The sequence below is a fragment of the Amblyraja radiata genome, chromosome 14 (assembly GCF_010909765.2).
Source record: "Amblyraja radiata isolate CabotCenter1 chromosome 14, sAmbRad1.1.pri, whole genome shotgun sequence".
Taxonomy (NCBI): domain Eukaryota; kingdom Metazoa; phylum Chordata; class Chondrichthyes; order Rajiformes; family Rajidae; genus Amblyraja; species Amblyraja radiata.
The window spans coordinates 15,073,318-15,081,380 of record NC_045969.1 but is presented as its reverse complement, the minus strand read 5'-3'; the positions used below and the strand labels follow the sequence as shown (position 1 = coordinate 15,081,380).

General features: G+C 41.3%; 1 long non-coding RNA gene across 1 annotated transcript; it reads right to left on the bottom strand.

Annotated features, from left to right (window-relative positions):
- Positions 1-450: 450 nt before the first annotated feature.
- On the bottom strand, positions 451-6,994 carry LOC116980905. Its single transcript, XR_004414093.1, has 3 exons — positions 6,889-6,994; positions 1,733-1,735; positions 451-472 (listed from the first exon to the last, which is right to left on the bottom strand). It is a non-coding gene; the product is annotated as an uncharacterized LOC116980905 (long non-coding RNA).
- Between the last annotated feature and the right edge of the window lie 1,069 nt (positions 6,995-8,063).

Here is an 8,063-nt window from a genome sequence, read left to right as displayed (position 1 = left end):
CAAATGTTGAACCAGCGTTTCTCATGTGTTCTAAAAACAGATACAGCTAATACTGTAAGTGTGTGTAATCTAAAGGATCAATAGGGTTGGGTTGATGACAATATGGGAGAACCAAGATTGTTCTTCTCAATTTCACACCACACATGTAGCCTGCCACCACACTCCAACCAGCTCCTTCCATTTGGGAAGGCAAGTTGCCTCTGGAAGCTAGGGTATGGTTCAATTCACCTCTACCCCATTGAGGACATTGGATCATGTCTATGAAACTAATGTGCTACAATGCTCTATAATGCTGAGAACTATATTCTACACTATGTATCTTAGTGTAGAAACAGACTCAGTCGTCAGTCTGAAGAACGGTCCCAACCCAAAACGTCACCTAACCATGTTCTCCAGAGATGCTGCCTGTCCCGCTGAGTTACTCCAGCATTTTGTGTCTTTTCCTGATGAATCTTCTCTGCACCCTCTCCAGCTCAATTACATCCTTCCTACAGTGTGGCCAACTGTCTCTGCTCTTTAAGACCTATCTCTTTAAGTCATTTTTAGTCACCTTTTTCTCATATCAATTTTTCCGTGGCTCTAAATGTTCTCCAATAAAGTGCCCGGGAGTGTTTTACAACCATGCAATATAAATATGTTATTGTTTTGGAAGCTGCTCACTATCAAAGGCTGTAAGCAATGAGAATCGTGAACAAAGTATTATGTTAGCCTGTTCTGAACTCAGCAGCATTGTATTTCTGCTGAGGACATTGATGGGACAAAGGTCATGAAGATGAACGTGATGTTGTGGTTAGCATGTCACAGCAATGCTCAGAGATCGCCCTAGTTTAAAAACTATTGATTCCATCCACACTGTCACAGGAGAAATCACGGCAAGCTAGGTTTACTCAGCATGCTTATAGTCAGCGTATCAGTGGAGGGATATTATTACACTTGCACAGAGAGTAATATGAGTAAGATTCTGGAGATTGAGAATTTAATTTGTCAGGAAAGGTTAAGAATTCTAGGAATAGTCACATTGAAAGGTGGCTAGTTTCATGGTGAATCAGCTGAGGTCCTCAGTAATATGATGAAACTGAACTCAACAAATTAATGACCATAATAAAAGATATAAACAAATACAAACTAGATAGGAGTAAAAAAACAGATCAACGACATATAGGAAAATAAAATATAGAAATGAATTAGTAAGGAAGCAGACCTGACAAAGAAGTAAATTAATGATTCAACATGTTAGTGGAGTGAGGTAATTTGAGTAACAGAATAACTGGGTTCGGAAGTTTGAGATTGATCATGAAAGCACAACTTCTGCTAGCGATCTTTCTTACATTATTCCTAAAAATGTTCATGCTAAAGCTTCTGATGTGGTGTTAAACAGGTCCCACCAATCCTTTTCAATTGACGATACTGGAGCACAGGGAATGGGCAGATGTGGTACGTTGGCACTGCGTCTCACCAGTGAGTTCAGGGACACAGCATAAGGACAAAAGTCCCAACATGTGATGTGTCTGGAGATCAAGACATTGGTTGATCAGATCCAAAGTTCCAACAAAAAATGACAGTGAATTCAGGTAACTTCATATACAACCATTGGCTTGGAAATGGAAAATCTGACATTTGATGCTACTTATTCAACCTTGTAAAGTCTGGCCAGTGTGTATTGGTTAGACTTCATAGAGGAAACCAGCGTTGACTGCAACTGCTAGAAACAACATCGAACCATGTTCTTTACTTTCTAACTGTGGGAATTATTTGTGACTTTTGAGATATCTTTCCGGTTGGGGTCTGTTCAAATGATCCAATTTAATGTTTCAATCCATATTGTGCCTTGTAAAGCTTTGTGCAATTTAATATTTATACAAAACCAAACATATTCAAACATTACCCGTGGATGATATTTTAATTTATTTCAAAAATTCATTAGCATAGTAACATAAGGGACAGCACAGTGGTGCAGCGGTAGAGTTGCTGGCTTACACCGCCCGAGACCCGGGTTCAATCCTGTCTACAGGTGCTGTCTGTATGGAGTTTGTACTTTCACACTGTGACCACGTGGGTTTTCTCCGGGTGCTCCAGTTTCCTCCCACATTACAAAGACTACAGGTTTGTAGGTTAATTGGCTTTGGTAAAATTGTGAATTGTCCCTAGTGTGTAGGATAGTGTTAGCATTGCAGGCATGGCTGGTCAGCGTGGATTCGGTGGCCGAAGGGCCTGTTTCCACACTGCATCTATAAAGTCTAAAGTCTAAAGATTACATAAAATGTAAAAATTGAATGAGTGATCAGTAGTTGGTGTGGGCTGAAGGGCCTGTTTCCATGCTATATCTCTAAACTAAACTAAGGATATATTCAATGTAAAGGAAGGCTAATATATTGTTCACAATGAATGGTTATAATACTGTGGAACGCTGTTGGTTGGAAAAACGTAGAAAAATGCAATGCCTGCAACTAAAATAAGCCTATATCAGAACAAACTGTAAAAACAAAATGGCAATTCTCATCTAGGCCAGCAGGTGTCAAGGAAACAATGACAATTGAAAATATAGGGGTGGAAAATTCGACATGGTCCATTATACAAGGTCATTCTGCCAATTAGAAATTTACTATATTGCTCTTCATTAGAAACTTAGGAGCAGAAGATCCCAAAAATGTGCTGGTTTGCAGGTTAATTGGCCTCTGTAAATTGCCCCTAGTGCATTGGAAGTGGATGCAAAATTGGGATGACATAGAACTAGAGTGGATGTATGATCAATGGTCTTTGTGGGGTAACTGAGCTGAAGAGTCTGTTTCTATGCTGTATCTTTTAATCAATCAATAAATCAATCCAGTCTTGTTCAGAATTAGTACTTGTTAATACCGTAAAACATTTAAAAGACATTTGTACAGGTACATGGATTGGAAAGGTTTAGTGGAATTTGACCCAAATGCAAGCTAGCGTAGATGGGGCATCTTGGTTGTCATAGATAGGATGCGCTGAAAAAATGGTTTCTATGCTGTATGACTCGATGACCATATGACTCTACCCAGAAGAAATGCTAGAAAAACTCCAGAAGATCAGTGTCTGATCTTTTCCATTGACATTTACCTTATTTAAAGCTGAACAGGAAGGAACAAGCATAGGGCAAAAATTCTTCTGGGGTGCCCTATATTCTTCTGGGATGCCCTATATCCTTCAAACAATTCTCTTTAGGTTTGCTAAACATTTAGCAATTGAAGGCAACATGAACATATAAACTAACCAATTGAAATGCACTGATTTCAAACCCTTAAGGTAACACAAATGTCTCTGTGACAGATGATTATGAAACAGCCAGTTCACAGTTCGGGAACCTCTCTGTAATATGAATTTATCTCAGAATGAGATTTTTTTTCAAGACATATACATTTCTCCACAGTTTTCACTGGAAATGCCTCTAATAAAATAAACCTGCTCAGATAAGCATTCGCAATTTTCCTATAGACAACTGAGAGCAGACGGTGAAATGAGAGATTTTTAATTCACTCTCAATATGAGCATTATTGGCAGGACCCACATGTATTGCCTGTCCAGCTGCCTTGAGATGTTTGCTTGCTAAGCCGATTAAATGATGGCCTAATACTGTGGGAAGCTTGCTGAGAACATTCCTGAAAGGGAATTAGGGAACCTTTAGAATCTTTCCGATTGGGCGGCGCAGTGGTGCAGCGGTAGAGTTGCTGCCTTACAGCGCCAGGGACCCAACGTTCGATCCTGACGACCGGTGCTGTCTGTATGGTCGTCCGGATCGTACATCTCACCCTGCGACAGTGTGGGTTTTCTCCAGGTGCACTGGTTTCCTCCCACATTCCAAGGACGTGCAGGATTGTAGGTTAATTGGCTTCTGTAAATTATCCCTGGTGTGTAGGAGAGAAACACTATATGGGTAATTGCTGGTCGGCGCAGATCAGGTGGGCCAAAGAACCTGTGTAGTAAAGAACTGATGCTAGTTTAAACTGAAGATAGACACAAAATGCTGGAGTAACTCAGAATGGGTTCAGGAAGGAATGGGTGATGTTTCGGGTCGAGTCCGTTCTTCAGACAGGCCAGTTTTCACGCCGTATCTATAAAAAACCAGCACAATAATTTCAGTCACCTTTTATTTCCACATATATGAAATTGTATTCAAGTTCTTCAACTGCCGTTCAACCTGGGATTTGAACTTTGCTGCCAATCATATCACCACCGTTGAATTCTATTTTCACCTGGCAGAATATTCTGAAGGTAAGTTGTCACTGGAATGGCCTGCGAGTTTAGAAACATAGAAACATAGAAAATAGGTGCAGGAGTAGGTCATTCAGCCCTTCGAGCCAGCACTGCCATTCAATATGATCATGGCTGATCATCCAAAATCAATACCCCTGCTTTCTGCTTTCACCCCATTTCCCTTAATGCCATTAGTCCTAAGAGCTATATCTAACTCTCTCTTGAAAACATCCAGCGAATTGGCCTCCATTGGCTTCTGTGGCAGAGAATTCCACAGATTCACAACTCTCTGGATGAAAACGTTTTTCCTCATCTCAGTCCTAAATGGCCTACCCCTTATTTTTAAACTGTGACCCCCGGTTCTGGACATCCCCAACATGGGGAACATTTTCCCTGCATGCTGTTGTTCCAGTGAACTATAAGGGCCTCTATTCCATCAATGGTAATTTTTCCTCTAAATATCTGAACAGCGTCTTTGCAGCAAATGTCCACCTCAGGTTACAGATACCTCTTAATAATCGGTCCTCTACACCAGATCACATAAAGGGCAAGACTGACAGCGAGGATATCGCCAAAGAAAATGGTGACGTCCTTCAGCTCTGATTCATACTAAAACTAGAATACATCAATGTGATACTAAAAAGGGCATGATTTGAAAGGCAGAAATTCTGATTATCTCTCAGCCCTCCTTTAAATAAAAGCATTAGCAGTATAAAATATTCTGCTATCCCCCCCCTCCCTGTCTGCTATCCCATGTGTGCTCCCACATATCCCATTAGTATAGGGAGTTTGCCCTGCATCTGTAGTTGAAGCATATTCATTAAATGCTGTAAATCAAGGCCACAGAAACCATGTGCAAAATCTGCTGCTTTGTTTTAATGGTTGTTTTACTCCCAGAATTAAACCTCTGCTTGTTTTGTATGTTTATCACAATCTGTCCTGTGTTTCTTGGTTTTTTTCTGTGTTCTTTCTACGCCTGAACAAATAACAAAAAACCTACCATTTATTTAGCATCTTTCACAACCTCAGGATTCCCAAATCGTTTCAAAAGAAATTAAGTACTTTTGAGATGTAGACCTAAAAGTAATATGAATGATGCTGTTTGTCAAGATTAAATGTCCACACCCTCCTAGCCTGCCAACTCCTGTGGTTTTTAGCCAGCTGCATTGCTGATGTAATGTTGCTTGGCACATATGTTGTTTTTATTCCACACAACCCCACTCTATGTTCCATCTTCCCATTAACCCTTCAATTACCGACATTAGAAGAGAGCCTAATTGCCACTCAGGTTCAAAATAGATCTTCCCCCTCTCACTTTGAACCTATGTCCTCTGGTTCTTGACTCCTCTATTCTGGGTAAAAGGCTCTGTGCATCTACCCTATCTACTCCCTCTGTAAGACCACCAATCATCCTACTGTGCTCCAATGAATACAGTCCAAGCCTGCCCAACCTCTCCCTACAGATCAGGCCCTCATGTCCTGACAACATTCTGATATTTCGACAATCAGCTTAGCTTTGTCCATGACAAGTCATTCCTTACTAAACTGATTGAGTTTTCTGAGGAGATGACAAATGTGATTGATGAGGGTAAAGAAGCGAATGTTGTCAACATGGATTTTAGTAAGGCATTTGATAAAGTCCCTCAAGTTAAGCTAATCCAGAAGTTGAAGTGGAATCCATGGTGACTTGGTCATTTGGATTGGGAACTGGCTTACCCATTGAAGACAGAGGGCAGTGGTGGAAGGGTGTTAATCTGGCTGGAGATCTGTGCCCAGTGATGTTTCTCATCCCCTAGCTCTTCATTGTGACTGAGTGCTGTTAGCGGCACTTACAATGTAGTGAACCAGTCACTCTTCCAGAATTACTTTGACATCCAACAGATCCAACAGATCCAACTTGCCTCAGACTTGTGGGCTATTAAAGCGTTGTCAAGAGATTGAAGATTTGTGGATGTCTTTGATTGCTGCAAACGTTTGGAAATATTTAGGAAAGGCTTAAGAATGCAATTAAAGTTTGAAAATATTTTCTTTTTACATCTAAAACTCTAAACCACATTAAGACACTAAAAAAACAATTACAATTATTGATGTAAAACCAATGGGGTCAAGAGATTATTTTTAGGAGGAGAGTGAAGAAGTGAAAGAATATGTGTTGTCAAAAAGTGAAGTTTAAGACGGAAAATAAGGATAATTCAGGAAATAATAGGCCAGTGAGTCTCACATCATAGAATCATACAGCCTTTCGGCCCAGCTTGCCCATGCCGACCAAGGTACCCCACCTACACTAGTCCCACCTGCCCATGTTTGGCCCATATCCCTCTAAACCTATCCTTTCCATGTACCCTGTCCAAATGTCTTTTAAATGTTGTTCTAGTTTCTGCCTCAACCACCTCCTCAGGCAGCTAATTCCACACACCATTTGTGTGCAAAGGTTGTGCCTCAGGTTCCTATTAAATTTTTCCTCTCTCACCTTAAAACTATGTCCTCTGGTTCTTGACTCCCCTACTCTGGGTAAAAGACTACCTGCATCTACCCTATCTGTGCCCCTCATGATCTCTTCAAAGATCACCTCTCCCCCTCCCTATGCTCCAAGGAATACAGTCCTAGGCTGCCCAACCTCTCCCTATAGCTCAGGCCCTCAAGTTCTGGCAACATCCTCGTAAATCTTACAGCATCTTTCCAATAGCCGGGTGACCAAAACTGAACACAATACTCCACCTAAGGCCTCACCAGCACCTTGAACAGCTGAAACATAATATCACAGCTTCTATACTCAAAACCCAGACTGATGGCCAATGTGCTGATACCCTTCTTGACCACCTTATCTACCTGTGATGCCACTTTCAAAGAACTATATACCTGTACTCCTAGATCCCTCTGCTCTACAACATTCCCCATAACCTTGCCATTTATTTTGAAGGTCCTCCCCTGGTAGGACTTCCCAAATTGCAATGTCTTGCACCTCTCTATATTAAACTCCTTTAACTATTCCACTTCCCACTTGCCCGACTGATCGAGATCCTGCTGTAACATTTAATAACCAACTTCACTATCTACAATACCACCCACTTTAATATCTTCTGCAGACTTACTAATCATGCTTTGGAGAGAGTGAAGAGTTTACCGGAATGCTACCTGGATTAGAGGATATTAGCTATAAGAGTTTTCTCTGGAGTGTCAGAGGTTGAGGAGAGGTTTGATAGAAGTGTATAAAATTACGAGAGGCATAGATAGGGTTGACAGTCCGAAACTATTTCCCAGGGTGGAAATGTTAAAGACTGTCACAGAGATTACGTTTAAAGGAGATATACAGAGGCTGGTTGGTGTCTGGAATGTCCTGTCAGGGGTGTCCGTGGAAGCAGTTATGATAGTGGCATTTAAGAGGCTTTTAGATAGGCACATGGATATGAAGGGAATGGAGGGATAGGGGTCGCATGCAGACTGAGGAGATGAGTTTAACTTGGCATCATGTTCAGCACAGCCATAGCAGACCAAAAGCTTATTCCTGTGCTGTATTGTTCTGTGTTCTATCTTTATCACGTCATAAGTTCATCAGTCATAGGAGCCGAATTAGGGCATTCAGCCCATCAACTCTACCCTGCCATTCAATGGCTGGTCTATTATTCTGCCTCCACCCCATTCTATCCATAACAATTGACATCCTTACTCATCAAGAACCTGTCGATCTCTGCTTTATAAATACCCAAAGACTTGGTCTCCACAGCCGTCTGTGGCAATGAATTCCACAGATTCAACAGCCTCTGGCTCAGGAAATTCCTCCTCATCACCTTTCTAATGGCACATCCTTTTATTGTGAGGCTGTGTCCTCTGGTCCTAGACTCTCC